We start from the raw sequence: 20,759 nt of genomic DNA, 5'->3' as shown, positions 1-20,759 counted from the left end.
TGGATTCCACGGTTTATTACAAAAGTATGTGGGATCTGACACTGGTGGTTCAAATACTCTGCAGGCCCTGAAATAACGTCTGCTGAGGCACTGAGGATAGCAAAATAAACTAAGGGAGGTAAAGACAATCTTGTACCTATTCCAGTCAATGGAGTGAGTCATTGCTCCTTCCGTAGTGGAAGAAACCCAATGTAGTTAACTTGCCCTCAAATTGGGGGTTGGTCTCTTGAAGGAATGATGCACTCTTGGAGGCTCTGCATTGGTTTCTGCTGCTGACAGGTTGGGTACTTGTCAGGGACAATAGCTAGATCAACCTTTTGTGAATGGGAGCTCATGTTTGAGGGCCACATGCATAACCTCTACCTATGTCCAAATAGCTCCTCCTTTCATATGCCTGTTGCACCAGCACAAGGGTGGCCGATGACAGAGGATGGCAGCTTTAGTCATCAGTAGGTTCCATCAGTGTATCTACATGGTTGTCTCTGTACAATTGTACTTGCTCACTGGTGGCATTAACTTGTGATACAAGTCACACACGTGACTACTTCCACGGGTAACATCCAATGCCTCTACTCCAGGCCTCCTTTTTCCTGATCCTTCCACTTTTTCTCCTAGGCCCTCTGACAACTGGCCAAGACATCTGCCACTGCCCGTGCATTTATGTCTATATACTAATTCTGGGTTTCTTTTCTGTAAACCTAGTTTTCTCTTTTTCATATCCTCCAATGAACTAGGACATCCTGTAGCTCCTTAATTTGTATGTCTTCCACCAAAGCCATACTGTTTATGGAGACTAATTAAAACGTATGTGTACATTCTATATTCCTAAGGCAGAATCTAATTAATTTAATTCATCTGGAGGACACTCCGAGCTAAAATTTTTTTGACCCAGCCTTCCCAAGTTACCCACAACCATTAATGGCTCTCTTTGTGCACGATCCTCGGACTACTGCCTAAATTACCCGTTGATCAGCATACACTCTTAACAATGTCATAGGTAAGACTTTTTAATATTTAGCATGGATAGGAGGCAGTTGTTAAGGACACAGGTATGCTAAGTTTGTCCTCTGGGAAGCTGTATGCAGCAGAAAGTGCTGCGTATCGATGGCCCTGCACGTGCTCAGAAATGGTTTCTCTCTCCTAACTAGAACAAGATTGAAAACGTTCCCCATGAAACCCACATGCTGCCAAGATAAACTTCAACACTTTCCCTTCTGTTAGTCTGCATCAGCTATTGATAGCAGGGGGAATTCTGGAGCTTCCCTATGGCTAAGGAATACACTTTAACGTACAAAGCATGAAGTCTGACTATAGACCTTTGGCCATCACTGAGATACTCCACTTAGATTACATGTCCATACCTAGTACAATTAACAAGGGCCAGAGGGACAACATCATTGATTGTAGACAACAACCCTCCTGGATGGCTGTGCTTCTGTGAGTAAAGGAAGAGTCAGTTCTCAGAAAAGTGGGGCATGGGTTTGGGAGACAACCAAAACAGTGTGTCTGCTACAAATACAAAATTTACACTGCTGTAAGTATTAGACAAAATCTTAGCTATTTCATGTGTTTGGGGAAAAAAATCCTAGCAGAAATGTTAAGCTGTTAAAGTCAACAGCATATAAAATATTGGATCCAAATAGCAACTGACCTCTGCTAAACTCAGTATGTCTGCCAGAGAGCTCCAAAGAGTTGGCTCAAAAAGATGTAACTTTCCAGAGTACTGAAATCCTTTAAGCTTACTAAATTCATATTAAAAAAATCCACAGAAGTAATTTATTTCAGATTGAAGTGTTTTACGTTTCAATCACATGTATCGTTAAATTGTTCACATGGTACCATACACATTTATGAGTATCCACTGAATTCCAGCTTCTGTGCTGGGAAGGAGGGGATATACCAGTAAAGTATCATTTCCTAACATCCAAAGGGCAAAAATTAAGATGCTGGCTGCCACCACGTATTGGCAAGGGATTTGGGAAGACAAGTAATCCCCGGCACTGCTGGTAGCAACATAAATTTTAGCAATAAAATTGATAATCTCACAAAATTTAGTGTAAATCAATATTCATAAGCCCTCAAGTCCAGTATCAAACTCCTAAATCAGAGATACAAATCTTTGACAGGAAATGAACAAACATGGTCACCATAGCATTAGTTCAATTGTGAGGACCTGGAGGTAGACTGGGATTGTACTAACTGGCAAATGTGCAGTGGTTGGAGATATCATACGTACATACAGGAATAAATCTAAAAAGTATAGTGAAAAATAAGTGAACAATATATATCACAATACTATTTATGCATATCAAAAGCTATACAGATATAAAGTACTGAAATTACTACATATGTATATACACACACACATATATGTTATAATATATTATGTTTATAATTTGAGTAGTTATATGAGGAAAATGGGACTAAAGATTAGGGACAAAGAAGGAAAACCAAAGAAAACCAAACTAAAACAGAGTGTCCTTGTACAGACCGAAAACACAAGAACAGGAAAGGGTCTTGGATAAACTTGTTACTCATTGCCCCAGGAGCAGATGGATTGACATACTTGGGAGTAACCTAGTTTATCTGGTTTTATGACAAGACAAAGCAGATTTTATTGAGAAACAAATATAAACTAGAACTATTTTGTGGATGGTTAATATGCATAAGATGGACATAGAAGATGTGTCCCTGAGGTAAGGTGACAAAATTGTCTCAGGCACTCTCTCCTTTGTGCCCTCAAACTCTAAATATCCTCCACCATATTGTACTGCAGTGATTGGCAGAGAGCACTCCTAATGCTTGCAGATGTCTTCACATCTGGTGAAAACGGCCCACGTTTTAGTTTCAGGTGCTGACGCATCTGAAGGGGCTTCCCATGAATTCCACGTGTCTTCATGCTACTTTCACTTTAGTGTTTTGCCACCAGCGCTTTCTGTCTTGGTTGAGTTTCAAGTCATAAGACACACAAACAGAACCCCATTCACCACTGTCCATCAGGAATTATTCTTGCCTTTTCACTAGTACAGCAACTCAACAGAGAATTTCAGGATTAACAGGGCAAGATCACAGTGATAGCCCTTCAACATTCTGCTGACCCTCAATTTACACTTTTCCAAAATCCAAGCTCCTGAGATATAACTTTCACATTTTACGTTCAACCACCTAAAAATCTCACCCCTTCATTCAAATCACTTCTGACATACAGCTGACAATACTGTCAATAGAACAATAAGTCTAATGATTTATTAACATGTTGATCTTTTCATTCTGCTGGGCACACCATGGGAGCAGAGATATTTGCATATTCATCTTCATAACCCCAAATCAAAATAAGATACTCATAAACGGTTTGTTGTATTCATAAATTAATTAATGAACAAGAGTGCAAAATCAAAAGGAAATTGAGAGCAGTTAAACATCTTCAACATGAGGTATTATAGCAACAGACTTTTGAAACATTTCTGAATTGAAAACGGTATTATAAATGAAAAGGAAAAGAGAAGCGTTTCTGTAATCTGTAAAAAGCAGTTTAATAAAGTGCCGTGGACACTGCAGTGGGTGGCTTCTGAACATGATCACCAGTAAACCACCCCTACTGTATTTATACCCTAGTGCAGTCTCTTTCTTTTCCGTCTGGACTGGCCCCTTGATTCTCTTTTGACAAATAGATTGTAGTACAATTTCTGAAATGATGTTCTATGATACCTTGCAATTTACACATTAATCTCCTGGAACCCTTGTTCTGGGGAAGCTATTTTTATGTAAGAAGTCTGACTACCCTGAGACCACCATGCTCTGAAGAAACAAAAGTTAGCCATACCCAGAGGCCATACCCCGATTTTCTGATCAGAAACCTCATTGTGCAAGACTTTTGCTTCAGAAGAAGGCTGTCATCTGGATTTGCGAGGCAAATTTTATTGTGATTAAATAATTCCTTGACAGCCTATTTTGTAGCACACATACACATTTTTTCCCTCCTAAAATTAAGTACATTATTAAAAAAAAAAGAGTTTCTATTGTTTCAGGAGTTTGGTTATTTCAGCAAAAATCACTACAATAGGATAAGGCTTGTTGGCCAAATTTACTGCAATCAAATCTGAAGACAACAACAAAGAACACGCAGCCATTTGTACAGTCCCTGCTTATAATACAATTTGCTTAAAACAGAATTGACCCGTATCATATACTGTATGTTTTCTTTTGTTCATGGTTTCCAAAGCAACCAATTCTGCTGGATACATTCGTCCTCTGTACTTTAGTTCTGGCTCTATCCCCTAATATTTGGCATCATTGAATTTATTTTTCTGAGTCACCTTCTCGTAAGTGCAGTATTAAAAAATAGTGTTCTGCCCACTTACATCTGTCCTATATGCTTTCTTTGTATGGCACTCAGTTTGGAAAGCAGTAAGAGTTTTATTTTTTATAGTGTTTTACAGAATATAACACTGATATCTGCTACCTCATTTCTGTTTTTCTCACGGGCTGGGGTTTAGTCTAACTGCCTCATCTAAGCTTTCAGAGCCAGTCAATAGTATAATGGGAACTTTCCTTCAAAGTATCATGTAGAATCCTCTTTCTTTAAAAAAAGGAAATCTATTCGGGTATATTTTATAACATTGCAAAGGTTTAAGATGTACAATGTGCTGCTTCGAAATGTTCACATATTATAATATAATGTATAATATATGATATCTAATGCCCACTGTCATATTAGCTAACACCTCTGTCACACCACAAATATAATCACCATTTCTTTTTTGTGGTGATTCTAGTCAACAATGCTACATTATAAACTTTGAAGTAAAAACCTCCTCTAGCCACAATTTCCCAGAGTAGGATTCCCGAACATCTCTTCACTAAGAAATTTGCATTTCATAGACCATAGAGTGAAAAGTTCAAGAACATTTTCTTCTTTTTGACCTTGCTAGGGGGGGTGTGTGGGTGTGTGTGTGTGTGTATGTGTGTAGGTGCATAATTCAAAATTTTCATTATAATAATATAATATAAAAAATACACCATTTACTACTCTCTTCCTTTCTACTTTTCCATTTGCTTTTTATTTTCCACGTTACTCTTTAGTTCCATTCATACACTTTGTTCCATGCTTATCTGGAACCACAGCACCTCTCTTGTTCCTGAGGTGTTTTTTTCCAATCGGAAGGCGAGCTCATGCTGCTTCCTGGACACTGAAAATAGGGCCCTATCTACCCTGAACGCTTCATCAGTTCCTCCATTTGCCACATTTCTTCCTATGAGTCCTTGGGAAAGGAGGGCAACTTCTTTGTCATCACAAGAGTTAAAACAGACCCAAAATGATACATGAGCAAGCTCTCACTCTGTGACACCTAGTTAATTATTCCTCCCTTGGGTTTTTTGGAGTACTTTCTACTTAACATATATTGTATTTATCACATTGCATCCAAATGCATTTTGTCCACTTATTAAGCATATATTTACTCTGGGTTTTACTACGTACCGAGACTAAAACAGAAAATGATCCCTGTTCTCAAACAGCTTCTAATCAAACAGGAAGAAAGAAACAGTGAACAAGATAAAGCCTGGAAGGGGTCACACATGCTACATGTTACTTGTTTTTGATTAAAACAACATTAAGAATCACGGTCCTTTCTAAAAAGCAAGCTTCAGGCTCATACGGGGGTCAGGAGCACAAATAAGAGAACTCAGATGAAGCCACAGTCACAAGCTAACAGAGATTCTTTCACTTATTCCTTAGAACAATCCTGTTAGAAGTGTTTTTTCATATATTCGCGTGTCACTTATTCAGGTAAGAGGCTCAGAAAGGTAGACACATATGGTGAACTTGAAAATCATTTTGAAAATCAAATCCCAAACAAATCCCTGAACAATAGAATTTTAAAGCATCCATCCCCCCCCAAAAAAATTAGAAATTGGTCTGTACTATGTTACCTTAGATACGGGTGGTCCAGCAGGATGGCTGATTTTCACTTCACGTGGGATGTAGAGCCACATTCTTCTTAACACCTTCCTAAGAAATAGGAACGTCAACTCAAGTTTTCTCTTTTCCTCGCACAAGCAGCCCAGCTCGCTCCCACCTCTCACAACTCCACAAATCCAGAGGAAAAAGCGGAGACCACCTAAACATTAACATCTTCACCAGGCCGGGTTTCTTATGTTGGGCTAAAACAAAGGGTTGTGAATGGGTCTGAAACCAAATACTTCCAAGTAAATTCCACCCTCCTTTTCCACCACACACAACACCTGTTGGTCCCACAAAGGAATAAAAAGGCAGCATTGAGCCAAACAGGAGCCAGGTGCTTGAGTTAAACACAGTGGGAACCCTTCCCTGGGAGGGAATCAGACAGTTTGCTAGACTTTCTATCAGGGCATTCTTGTGGCTCCAAGTGGGTAATGAGGTTTAGACAACACAGATCTGTTCATGGGAGCAACGGGTAATACTTCTCAGGCTCTACAGCCTTCTGCTATAAAACTCACTCTGGAGGAAGAGTCCTGGCTCATAGCACACTGCTTGTAGCTGGCGGGATATCCAACACGCAAGGTCCCAAGGAGTCATTGTCAGATGGTGTATGAGAGACCAAATACAGCCTATGAGAGAGGGGCATTAAAGATTGAGGTCAGTGTTTTGAGATCAATTGCAGATCTTGTAAAAAGCAGACTTTTTAAACTTGAGGAATATGGGTTCCATCCTCAAGTCCTAGTTCACTCACGTATCTCATTGATACAACCGTTTTAAACAAACTGTCACCACCAGTATCACTGCAGGGCCCCAGGGTGCAATCCGTATTCCTGCCTTACTCTTGCCTGTCACCCAGGACAGTGATTTCCCTTCCATGCTGTCTTTCCATCTCACAGCCTTGACTGGGAAAATCACCGTCAAGCAAAATCGATCATCAATGTACAACATTTTTTTCTTATTATAAGATTACACATGATCAGTAGAGAAAATTTAAGCAAAAAAACCAAACAACAACAACAACAAAAATCCAGAAGAAGAAGAGGAAATGAGAACCGGTGATAATAAAATCACCTATATTATCAATTAGAAATACCAGGTATAAATATTTTGGTTGACAATGAAAGTGTTTCTGATGTCCATCATGGAATTATGGAGGAGTTTCTGATTAACATCTAATCCATTTTGAATACTGTTTTCCTTTCTGTCTCTGGACCAAATATACACAGAATTCTGATGATGGTCTAATGATCTTTTATTGAGGGTTCAAATAAGAGCGCCAGAAGGATAGGGGAAGAAATTAAGCCTCGGGCCCAATTATCTTATTACCTTATACCCACAAAGTAAAAAGGCTCGTTGTCTCAATCTTAGAGGAGGGTCAGGTGGGTGCTTTGTTGATTCCTAACTCTTGCCCCTTACTCATCACGACCCACAGCCTTCTAGTATTGTCTCCCATTTGTTATCTTTCTACAATACACCCCCCTCTGGAATATGCCACATTTTCTTCCAGAAAAATAATTCTCCCGTTTCCTCCTTACTATCCATTTTTCAGATTTTCAATCTCAAGACCTACTGGAATTCTCTGAACGTAAACAACTTCTTCTGCTCATTTTCTGCTGATTTGCTGGCAGGAATGAGGTAAAGTTATGTCCCATGTCACCCAGTGTCCACGTGGGGACAGTCAGTTGGAAATTCCCAATCTGGGAAGTGTTTCACATTTTCTTGAGGTTTCTGAATTCATATACCTTATAATCATTAAGGATTCATTGCCCTGTACCTATCTAGTTAACATGATGAAGAAATTCATTCCGTCCACTTAACATAATCCAACCCTGTTTGTCCTGCAAAGTAATGGCTCTGACACAAGGCAACATTTTCACCATCCCCCGTCTCCACACACACACACAATTCATGGTGAATTCACAAAGCTTTCTCATTTTAACTGAAATCACTTTTTCATAATTCCTAGGCTTCTCCTTGGCCACCGAAAAGCTCCTGGTTCACTTGCTTTCCTCCTTCATAAATATTTGTCGTAATCATTATCATTGTTTTGTATACCACTGTGTAACTTAAACCGATCTTGAAATTCTCAACATGTCGATAGTTCCTCTGTCTCTCTTGCTCTATTCCAGACAACACTGTGATCATTTTCTTACTAGCTGAATCTTTTAAGCTATCTTCAGTTTTGGTCTTTGAATGATGCTCTTGAAGTGGAATTACTACATAAAAGATGATGAACTTCACAGGAATATTAATGTGTATGGACGAATTTGCTTGCCAGTGGATTGCATCACTTTTCACCCCTAACAGTTGTGTTTCAGAGTATGTATTTTGTGGACAACACTGGACATTCTCACTTGTTAAACTCATTGATAAGCAAAAATAGCATCTAATTCCTTCAATTCTAAATAAAAGAAAAGAATGAGAATGGGTTTGGGAGGGAAGAGAATTAAAATAGGAATCAAGTAATGAATGTGATTCATATTGTGTACCCACTGTAACCAGAAGAACATCTTCTAAGATTGACAATTTTTTAAAAAAAATTCAGAGTCTAGAGCTTATTTTTTTCTCAAGAACCCTGTTTTTCTCAAATCTGCTGGCTTAATCTATAGAAACATACTGGTTTTGTTGTTTTAGAAATTCTGGTTGGCAAAACTACACTTTATATTCCTATACTTTGGTACATTACAAAGCATGTTCCAACTCTGCCACATTGGTTTGATGAGCGATTTTGCTCTAACTTTAAAATGACGAGGAGGAAATCAGGGCCCTCAAAAGTTCAGTGACTTCACCACAGTCACATCCTAGTAAGGGCCAGATCCAAGGCTGTGTAGGAAAAGAAAAGAATCAGTGCTTCTTTTTGCTCTACCTCCTGGGAAATTCCCACATTAACACTGGCTCAGGGAATAATGAATAGATTCTTTCAGAAATAGAGTGGTCACAGTCTGATCTAAGTTAGCAAGCTTTCATTTGGTGTAGACAAAGAAAACAAAATGTCAGGCTGGCTCCTCAGCCCGAGGGCCTCGGCGCAAAGGAAGCTGTCCAGAGCGGGGATCCTTTCAGCTACAGTGAGCATGAATTAGCCACGAGGAAGTACACACTCTGCATGAATCTGAGCACATCCGGATTGCTAGTTACCTTCACTGGAGGGCAGGTAACCCGATGCCGCCACCGACTCCGCGGGCTTTCACAGGCAGAGGAGAGGAATGTGGATTTGGATCTTATATTTGTACAGCATCTTTCAGGCAAGACGATCCCAAAAGACTTTGGGAGCCAATAGTCAAAATTATGATGAAGCTGTGAAACACTAGCTGTCCATCAGTAAACATGCAGGAGACCCTGGACAACAGAAGCCCCCTCTATCCTCTGCAGCTGAAGACGAAACCTCGTGAAGCGAGGCTTATAAATAACTACCCATACTTGCCTGGGGGGATAAGAGGTCCTGGAAATTGTGTTTACACACCTGAGGCTGTAACTTAAAGTTTTCTGAGATCTATTTGAGGAAAGACATCTCCAACGTGGTTGAGTCCCAGCCCCTCTTCTCAGTATTTTATACAAACATGATCACATCTGATTTATGCTGAACACAACAGGGTAAGTCCTACTGTCCCTACTTTATAGGTGAGGGATAGGAGCTTAGTACAATTGAAAAAGATTTGTCAAACAACTCTTACTTTCTAGTGGAGGTGGCTCCTGGTAAAAGGGAGGACGTTTTGTTCTAGTGTGCGCTGTGATGGGTTTGGACGTAAGGAGGAAAATGCAGTTGTGCTTTCCAGGGACTGGGGGTTGGGAGAAAAGGGAAGTTTCTATTCAAAGGTGTAAAGTCCCAGTTACGCAAGAGGAATATATTCTGGAGATCATGTACAATATGAGTCCACAGTTAACAATACAGTATTGTGCACCTCAAAATTTGTTAAGAGGGAAGCTCTCATGTTAAGTATTCTTACTGCACCCCCCTCCAAAAAAAAAAAAAACACAAATCAAATCAAGAGACACAAGAAAACTTTGGGAGGTTTGGATTTGTCTAATCTATTTCTCTTTTTGTTGACGGCAGTGGATGTTGACATATGTGTAACTTCATCACCTTGTTCACATTAAGTATGTGCAGTTCTTTGTATATCAATTATACTTCAACAGAGCTTTTGAGAAGAGAACAGAAAAATAAAAAATAATAACAAAAAAAGAAAGAATTTTGGAAACCATCTGTGAAAATTTTTTTCTGATGGGTTGGTTGAAGGTAATTTTAAACATAACATGCAAGTAATATTTATTTGTGGTTTTTTGTTGCTGTGATGTGAATTCATCTTTAGAAAACTCAAGAAATTCTTTGAGACATTGTTTTAGCCCTTGTAAATAAAAAGCAGGGTAACCAAGTGAACAACTCTTTTCCCCTCATGAAATTCATAGATCTTTAAGTCAGATTTAGGTTTTACAATGTTTTGAACCAGTTGTTCAGAACACTACTCTCTGTATCTCCAAAGACAAGAAGACCCTAGAAAACAACCAGGCCACACTGAGTAAAACAGAGTGCATGTATCATAGGATGTGTGAAGAAAAAGAGTGGGCTGCTCCTCATCTGTTCCCATGCCTCAAAATCTAGGATTCTCATTTGGAGAGACGGTAGAGAACAGGATTTTATATATATAAAGATATGTGTGTGTGTGTGTGTGTGTACATGTCTCCTAATATACAAAGCCTAATCATCCTGATAAATAGAGTAATTAACACAATGGTGATGGGTCTAATATCAATACACAGAAATCAATTATAAACCCAACTGACAACCCCATTCACTCACTGCCTATCACCAACTGATTCAGATTTTACATTTTAAGATGATCTCTTTTATTAGTCCCAACATCTGAATTATGGTCTATTCCCATCTTCCCAAATTCCTGGTATTAGGGGTTTAAAGAAGACATTTTTGTTGCAGGAATGCCAGAAGATAATCTCATCTCCATTCAAGCAGAAGCTACAGACTCAAAGTAACCTCCAGCCAAGTCTTGCTGAAAATGATGTTGTATGGTTAATAACCACTGGATTCTGAGGGCTGGAGTGTTTATATACACTAATTTAAAGTAAATTTTGCTGAGTTTTGAACTCACAGATTTTGGGGGACATAAAATGTCTTCCATCAAAGACATATACTTCATCAAAATTGAAACCATTTTTCTTTTTTTTTTTTCCATTTTTCTTTATTACAATTCATAGTAAGAAATTTTCTAATACAGAACTGTGCTTACACTTAGGAAGATATTACATAAAATGTTGATAACCTTAATAAAGCCATATAAACAAGAGACTTTGTGTCATAGGGCAATGCTCTGTAATTTGAGAAAAGGCTAGAATGTATTGGTAAGATTATAATACCCCTCTTTAGCACACCACCTTAAATTTGGCAAAATGAGTAAAATGTTAGATCTGTGTCCTTTCCCAAATTTTAGAAATGCTTTTCTTTGCAAGAACATGTATTATACTTATTAAATTAGAGATAGAAGAGAATCTGAGCTATGGTTTATCAGGAGTAATATATTTATTCAATAAGTACTTACTGAGTGCCTACAGTGCATCAGGTACCACGATAAATACTGACAAGGAAAGCAAAATTAGTAGTTAACAGGGGAGAAGAAACATGTACCTACTTCACTGCAATGAAAAGTGTAAACGTGGTAAGTGTTAAGGTGAGGAACATATTAATTGCTGCAGGACATTGGACTGGGAAATTTTGTAGGGACGTCTGCTAGGCCACACTGACTTGATTAATGCATGTTTCTGTCCTTTGGAACCAAATAAGGTTGGGCCATGAGTGACTCTTGGTGGCAAACAACAGAAATAAAACTTCTTATTCAAAGTATATTCTAGAGAAATTTAAAATTAAAAAAAAATTCTTACTTTCAATTCAATTCCCCAATTTGTAAAAACTCCCCAAGTTTAAAGAGCATAAAGAAGTCTAGTACCTTCTCTAAGAAACTTAGTTTGTATTTGAAATGGGCTACTAGAGAGGTACAAAAATGAAATATTTACTCATTCATTCAAAAGCTAGGACAAATAAAAGAAATAATCATTATAATAGAAAATATTATATATTCTTAAATGCCCTGGGAGAGTTTATACACTAGCTATAATATTTTAGGGAGAATCATTCAAGGGCAAATAATACACCAAGGAGGTTCAGTATAGAATGAAGTAAGTGTTCCATTTAGTGCTTGAGAAGCATTAGGGCATCTGGGCATAGGTCATCTGATTAAGTTCTTTAAAAAGAATATTTACATAAAAAGGGAAGCAAGTGGAGGTAAGGACATAGTGTAAGTAGCAGCATGAAAGACTAGACACCACCTTGATTCCAGCAGGCTCTACAATCTAAAATTATTATTTCTAACTTTTCACATTTCATTTCAGTTCATTTCATTTATTAAATGAAGTGATATTTGGGGCTCCATGTTATGTACCTTCAATGTATCTGCACGCAGTCATTTCTGTTTATAAAGCATCTGTCCATTCAGATATTGATTGAGAAACTACCCTGTGCTTCAAATTTTATTAGGGGGATACAGCGGTGATTAAGATATACATGATATTCAGCTTTTCTAGTAAGGTCTCCTAAAGGAGCATCTAATAAGATTGGTGTTGTGGGTGTGATAAAGGCTTTTTTTGTAGGAAGTTATGTCTGAACAGAGCTGGTGAGTAGTGAGTAAAGTAGGATTGATGGAAGTTATTTCTTGGTGGACCAGTCAGATATTTCTTGAGTCTCAGTAAAGCTAGATCTAGATCTGCCAACCAATATTAAAGACAGTGAAGTGTGTCTTGCTATTGGTTTTAGATGGTATGTTTTAAAGGATCTGGATTAATGCTAGAGTTTTTTCTATGCAATGGAACATTTTTTATTAGAATTTTGTAAGTGGTAGTGATGACAATGAAGGAAAAATAGAGGAAGAAGAAGAAAAGGAAGGAGGAAAAGGATGAGCAAGAGGACAAGAAGAAGAAATCACTGCATTTTATCATGGAGAATTTTGGCTTTTGCAGCCATGACTTAAGACTGTCATCTCTGTCTTAACTCCCCCAACAATACGGTATCATCAAAGAGAATTGGCTGTCAAATTACTTCACAAATTAAACTGCAGCATAACATATCTCTCTGGGAACTAAAGAAATGAGAGACCTAATTTTTTATGACATTAGAGATTATTTCATCCAAATTTCTCATTTTACTATAATGAAACTAGGGCTGAGAGGGTTTAGATGTCAGCTGCCAAATTCCACAGTGGATTTGCAGCAAAGTCTTATTGAAAAATAATAGCAGTATTCTATGGAGATACAGTGATAAAATACAATACAAATGAACTCTTAGAAACAGAAAATTTGCAAGTATGTCTGTTTTCATTCTCTAATATTTTCCCACAAACCACAATGTCTTTAAATGGTCATATATTTGCATAATGCTTTTCCTTTTCACCCTTTTTTCTCTTTGTTGCCCAAAGTAGTTTCGAATACAATTTTCATTCTACACCCTTTCATATCTCTCACATCTTTGGTCAATGAACCTCAGTCACCCGTAAAATTTAGGTAACCTGCTTTACCAAACATAATGTGCAGCCTATTGGATCTGTAAATCACTGAATGTCAGTTGAAATGAAGGGCATGGAAAACTCAGCTTGTTGGTTCAATTTCTTGTATGTAGTGCCACAGTGACTGGAAAAAAAGTAATTAAAATCATAAAAGTAACGTTTTAGTGCTGAAGCATTTGTAAAAACTTTTCTCTCTTAAGTTGGTTACAGCCTGAGATAATACCTGACCACTAAACTTAATTGCATGAAGCCAGAAAAAAAAAAAAAATGCCCTAAGATTTTTCCACACAGACTAGGTCAGCATGCTCATTTAAGTTACCCTAAAATTATTTTTAAAAGATCATGTTTACTGAAGAAAATAATGACGTCCAGGTACTGAGGTTTCATTTGTTTGTTTGTTTCAAATAACCCAAGACTGCTAAGATTTTTACACGTCTTGTATTATTTAATTCTTACATTGATTTGGGGGAAGTATTTTTATTTTAAACATGTGGAAATTGAGGTTCACAGACAGAATCACCTTGCATTAAGTCACACAGGTATGTTTTGCATTTAAAAATTAAAGTCTTTACCTTGGCTATTGCAGCCTACACAATTCTAAGTAAATCTGGGATAACCTAAGTCTCCCTGTGCCCTGCTGTTCTATGTTTCATTCCCACTGGCTTTCCAGGTTTCAGTGTCCCCACTTCACGGCCCCTGTGTCTGTCCTCTCCCTTCGACTCCTCCTATGGCAGACTCCATCTCTTGCTCAGGTTGTGGCTTTCACATCATCCTTTCGTAAGGCCTTCTATGAAACTCTCAACTAAAACCGGTTGGAAAAGTTTTGACCATCTCAGCAACCTGTTCCTTAATACTTACCACAACATATAATTACACATTTATCCTTTTATTTCATAATCTCTATGAGGGCATGGATCTTAGAATGGTGTCTAGAACAAACAAGGTGCACAGAAAATGTGAAGAAATGAACACACTTAAAACTGGGGAAAATTGGTAAGAGGAACTGACATAAGGTAAGTTTCACAATGCCCGCACTTCCCCCACCCCTCACCCTGTTTTATGTGTGATATGCCGTTGCCCAGCTTAGCTGCACCTATATTTGAGCTCACCAGCCTACCTCCTTTTTCTGAACTCTGTATTCTGGAATACATTATGAATTAATCTGTCTTGTTGGTCAATAATTCATGGGTTTATGGGTTATCTTCCCATCCTGATTGTAACCTACATAAGCCATAGTTTGTGTCCATCATAGTAGGGCTGGATGATTTCTCACTACTGCCACCCTCATATTTCATTGGCCAGAACTGGACACAGGAACCAATGCAGCTCTCTAAGAGCCAGGAAGTGAAACCTACCAGGTCTCCAGAAAGGAGCAGAAATGGCAATATTTGTGGATACAGGTAAAGACTCCATGGGAAGAATGAAGGGAGAAAAAAGAAGAGAGAGAAGAAAGGAAAACAAAACAAAGAAAAGAGTTAGAAGACAATGGTGAAAATAATCGTTGAGGTTTACAATTGTGACAGCTTTCTGGATGTGTCAGCCTTGTTGAGCTAAAGTTTCCAGTTGTTTAATCAAACGCTAATATAGGTGTTGCTGAGAAGCGACTTTACAGACATAATTAAAGCCCTTCATCAGTTGACTTTAAGTGAGTGAGATTATCCTGGATAATTCAGATGAGTCTGACTAAATCAATGGAAAGTTTAAATGCAGGGCTAAGGCTTCCCCTAATAGACTTTAAGAAAACTGCTTCAGTTATATATAACCTGTTGGATAAAATAAACTGCCTATTTTCCACGAGGGAGGCACTTTGAACATTTAACAACTGTGGAAATGCACACATTCAGTTAAAATCAATGAGTGATTCTAACTGCAAAAAGGTTGATGTTTTGCATCTTGGATCACTGTATTTTATGCAATTGGCCAAATGCAAAACTATAAATAAAAAACCCCACAAACTAGAAAGGAAGGTGTGAGAACCAATTAAGGGAAGCTGAGAAAATATTTCTCCCCATTCTCTTAAAAAACAAGAGCAAAGCAAAAGCAAAAATAAAAGCAAACCGAAAGCAACTTTTCCCCAGGGTTGTTCAGTAAAGCACGAAAGATAAATAACCAGAGTTCTCATTTCCCACTGTCTTCCTTATAGAGATTTGGCTTTGGGGGACTTTGAACCAGGAGCTGCCAATTTTTGATTCATTCATCTTGGCAAGTGCAATAGAGACAGGCTTGTAAGGATAGCAAACCCTACTATTTTCGCATAAAATAGATTGTTGTGTTTAAAGGAGACACCTGAGCCCATTGGTGTCCCTATCCCTGGGACATTATTAAGATGGGGTCTCAAATGTCCCAGACTTTCTGAAATTCCACTGCATTTCACTATCATAAAGCCACTGCATTTCATAATGTCATGAAGAGAACAAAACGAGTAAGCATTTAGCGGAAGAGAAAAGATGAAGGGTCAAGTCAGAAAGAACCAGAAAGTAAAAAACATCAGAGCGTGGGAAATTCTCCTTTCTGCGAGTGTTGCATTTGGGAAACATGGCCAAATTACCCTGGAGCCCCCACGCTTCCTGCTTCTGAACAGAAAGTTCTGCAGCATGCCTTGCTCAGGAACAGCAGCTGAACTTACCTTCTGAAGTCTTGGCACCCATGCTCACTCAGCATCCATCCAAAAACCACATGCTGTCTGGGGCCTGAGTTGTATGTAGAAGGAAGCTGGATATACGTGAGTCAAGGAAGTACAGAGGAGAGAGGAAACAGATCTGACTTCAAGAGACAGTCAGCTTCTCACGGGCCATGTTAATGCTACTTTGTCACCAACTCCTTATTAGAACAAGAGCCTGGATTCCCCTGGTGATGGAGAGAAACGATGTGGGAGGAATTTGAAGCAGATAGTTTCCAAGCAATCGAAGGCCAGTTTGAACCTGACTTGCGTTAAAGGAAGGAGCTGTAAGAGCATGGATTGAGTCTTTGGCAGGGTTTTGCAGAATGTTGGCTGTTATGTACCATCTACTTTTTGCTGGACATTTGTCAAAATAAGAAATCAGCAAGTTATGGTCCATGGAGCAAATCTGACCCATAACCTGTTATTTTAAATAATGTTTATTGGAACACAGACACACTTGTTTATGTGTATGTTATCTACGGTTGTTTTCTTTTTTTTAATTCTTTTTGTTTTGTTTTATATATATATATTTTTTTTCTTTAAGTATAATCAGTTTACAATGTTGTGTAAATTTCTGGTATACAACACTTCAGTTATATAGGAAATACATATATTCGTTTTCATATTCTTTTTTCTTTTCTCTACACAACAGCAGAGTTGTGTCTGTAAATCCTAAATACAGAAAATATTTCCTGACCCTGGTCCTAAACGTTAGGCTATGCAAAGAAACGAAACATAGCCTTTTCTTTGTCCACAATGATACAGTGTTTTTGAAGTAGGTTATTTTAAAATAACCTGATACATGTTAAGAAAAATGACCTCATCATAATATGAGAACAAAGAAGATAAATATTTCAGTCAGCCAGAGTAATCAAGAAACCCTAGAGGAGATGGCTCCTGATCTCAATTGGAAGGAGAAATAAGTTACTGGACCATGAATAGTAGAGTAAAAGACACGCAGTAAGTTACGTTAGGAGGAAAATAGATATTATTATTCTAGCACAGTAACACTGCTGCAGTATTAACAACACTGTCAATAATACAGTAGTGTAAATTTGTAAAGGCTAAAAGCAGATTGGGGGGAAGGCATGGGACAGATCAGGGAGAGTATGTGTTAAGAAGTTTAGGTTGCATTTTGTAAGATGTGGAGCCATTAAAAAAAAATCCAAAAGTGTGGTTATAGAGTTAGCATGATTGGATTTGTTTTCCTCTACCTAAAGTTGGTTTAAGAGGGAAAAATAAACAGAATCAAGGAGAAAGTAACACTACCACAGTCTAGGCAAAAGAGAACTGAGTTTAGATGATGTAGTTAGGAAAGAGAGGAGGGGAGAGACTACAAAAATATTAAACTTTTTCCTCAATGTGATTATCATAAAGGAGCATCTTCTTTTAATTTTAACATGCATTTCTCTAAGTGTAAATGTGGTTAAGTTGCTTTTCACATGCCTATTAAATGATCTGGCTTTTCTCTTCTGGAATTGCCCACACATCTACATTCCTTATTTTTCTTTTTTTTTTTTGTCTTTTAATTATTGATTTGTAGGAATTCTCTGTACTCATTATAGACTATTTGTCAGTTTTTGAAAAGGAGAGAGAGAGAGACAGAGACAAAGACAGAGGTGACTTAAGCTCCACAAAAAAACTGTATTTTCCTTCTATTTATTCACTGATGCACCTAGAACACCTAGAAAAGGGTCCGGTATGAAGTAAGTGCTTGGCAAACATCCTCTGAGTTATGAAATATTTTCACCCAATTTGTGGCTTAACTTTTACATTTTTAAGATTTCTTCAGCTGAAGAAATTTATTAACTTTGTGTTAAGGAAACACTAACATAGGTGTTTCCTCTCTGCCGGGGCTACCTTCATGTGTTGATTCAGGAATTCAGACTTCCTTTTATCCTTGGCTCCTCCATTCAACTCACACACAGAAAAAGTGGAAGTAGACAGGCTCATCTAAGTCACAAAATCCCCGGCCTGGAGACATCTCTACACATGTATGGACTTCGAAGCTGGCCTTTCAAAGGAGGGGTCAAGGATAGTGTTTACAATCAACGCAGCTGAAACAACTGGTAACGCATACAGCAAAAAATAATATTAGACCTCCACCACACCTTATACAAAAGAACAGACCTGTATATGTGAAAGACAGAAGAGCAAATCATTTATAAAAATGTAGAAGGCTATCTTCATGACCTTGAGGGAGGGCAATATTTGGGGAAGACACTAACAATACGAGCCATCAAGGATAATATTGCTAAACTTGATTACATCAAATTTAAGAATGATTGTTTCTCTAATCTCTCATGCGAAAAATGAAATATATTTCTCATGTACCATTTTTGTTTATTCAATTATAAACATAAATTTTAGTAAAAATTTTCAAGAGTTTATTGGAAGTGCCTGTTATTTTCCCTTGTTCGCTCTTTTGCTTTGGGATTATTTGATTTATTTTAAATCTACTGATTTTCTCTTTTCTTTTTGGTCTACAAATGGTACAAACGATGTGGTATGATATATACAAATATTGATGACACAATGATATATAATACAAAATGTAATTCATAATTCCATGGAGCTTACAGTCTAAAGGTGATAACACGTCCTCATTTGGGAAATTACCAAAACCATATACTTGTTATAGTTTCCTCAATTTGTCTTTTGATGTTGTTTATGTCTTTCCTTCCTTTGCTCCCCCTCACCCTTCCTGTCTCCTTCCCATCTTCCTTCCTTCTTTCCTCTCTTCCTTCTTCCTTTTTTCTTGTCCATCATTTTTTTCTCCCTCTCTTTTTCAACTCTTTCCTTCCCTCTACTTGTTTATTCACTTTCTAACCTTCTCCAACTCTTTCTAGCTCCTCTCACTCTCACTTTAGCCCCGTATCATTTTTTTCCTTTTGGCCTTTCAACCATTTGTTTTATATATAAATGGAATTTATCAATATTTTTCTCTACGAATTCTGGATTTTAAATTATGCTTAGACAAATGTCACACTCTATGGCAAAATACTAATGATTAAGTATTAATGTTTTATCTTAGTCATTGTTGTTAACAATGGGAACATTGTTGTTGACCAGGAAAAACACAAACAAAAACAAAGTAAATGCTTATTCTCAGAAGATGTGAAGGTATGTAGGTCTGTGGATAGTAGAAGAAATAGAGAAGAAAACTTTTCCCTGAGGTTTCTTACCCACATGCCTGATCTCATGCCTCTTGTAAAGAGAGAAACCCCATTCATCCTTCACAACCTAAAAATACAGCTAGCAGATCACTTAGATTAAAGGGGTCCCAGAGAGTAAGAATAATAAAAATAAAGATACCTTTAAAGAGATTTGTCAAAAAGCAGGCAAACATGAAAAACAAATTGTTACTAGGTAAGAATGAGACAGGTGATTTTGCGACAGTAAAAAGAGAAACCTTAACAAAGTGGAAAAAATATCTACAATATGAGACAAGAAAACAGCTCTCCATTAGGACACATCACGAGAGGAAATTAAGAATTCAGACTTATCAAAGCTGTAAAAGTTTACTAAACTGGAGTACTAACTCAAGAAAAATCAAGCTATTAAACAAAACAACAAAAACAATCATAAATATAATGACAATAATATTTAATTTTTGGACTTGCAGTTTGTAAGATGGAACTTAATCACTCAACTGTGATAGTATTGAACTCAGGAGAAAATACAACCCTCATTAAAGTATTCTAATATTTTTGTATTGTTTAGGAGAATAAAACAACTTTTAGTAAACTATATATAAATTTTGTTAAGCTTAATACTAATTTAAATACATTTTTATTTTTCCCACCTATGGGTACCTATGTCAATAGAATGTGTTAGCTTTCAAGGTAATAAAGAGAAAAAATAATGACATAAAAAAATACTACATTTAAAGAAAATGTGCAAAAATTAGAGGACAATGAAACATCTTTTTCTCAAATGTTCAGTTGGGCTCCCTTCCTGGCAGAAAGACTGCCTCGTACTTTGCTCTATTTCCTTTTGTCTTTTCAGTCTAAATTAGAGTCTACAAGGCAGAGCCTGCCAAACCCCATTCCTGGAGCCAGTTTTCTCATGAGTTTGTTTCCTACCAGCCCTCTGTCCTGCTCTTGAGTGAAGCTTAAATCACTAATGTTGAAATCAGTTGGCTTGGATGTCACTAAGTATAAGATATAGGCAAGCCCTGCAAATGTAAAACCCTTTTATCTCTGTTTTTGAAACACACAGACCCAAGTATGCATCTTACTGTAAAACCTTGGATAAACTTGCACACAGGGAAATGATGCCTGGATTTATCAGGTGAGTAAATCAATATCAAAGTGACAATAGCACCACCAGGAGAAGAGCAAATCTTCAGGTTAGGACCATTTGGCAAGGACCAACTGTGCCTGGATGTGATGATAAGCTATGTCTTTACGGCAAAATTCAGTATCCTGCTGGGTTGCATGAAGTTTTGAATCTTCCATAAGCAAGAAGAAAAACAAGATCTATGGAAACTCACTAAAACTCAAGCCTAGATTCCCATTTGTTTATTTTCTTATTCCTACTGACCTTTACTATAACACAGTTATCCAAGAATTTT

The 20,759-nt window shown here is 37.5% G+C and overlaps 1 long non-coding RNA gene across 1 annotated transcript; it reads right to left on the bottom strand.

Moving 5' to 3' along the window:
- Positions 1-5,773: 5,773 nt before the first annotated feature.
- Positions 5,774-16,584, bottom strand: LOC116659769. Its single transcript, XR_004315108.1, has 3 exons — positions 16,148-16,584; positions 6,478-6,588; positions 5,774-6,010 (listed from the first exon to the last, which is right to left on the bottom strand). It is a non-coding gene; the product is annotated as an uncharacterized LOC116659769 (long non-coding RNA).
- Between the last annotated feature and the right edge of the window lie 4,175 nt (positions 16,585-20,759).

This window comes from Camelus ferus, chromosome 25 (assembly GCF_009834535.1).
Source record: "Camelus ferus isolate YT-003-E chromosome 25, BCGSAC_Cfer_1.0, whole genome shotgun sequence".
NCBI lineage: Eukaryota > Metazoa > Chordata > Mammalia > Artiodactyla > Camelidae > Camelus > Camelus ferus.
Note: the sequence above shows the minus strand (reverse complement) of the source record. Positions and strands in the feature narration are given on the sequence as shown.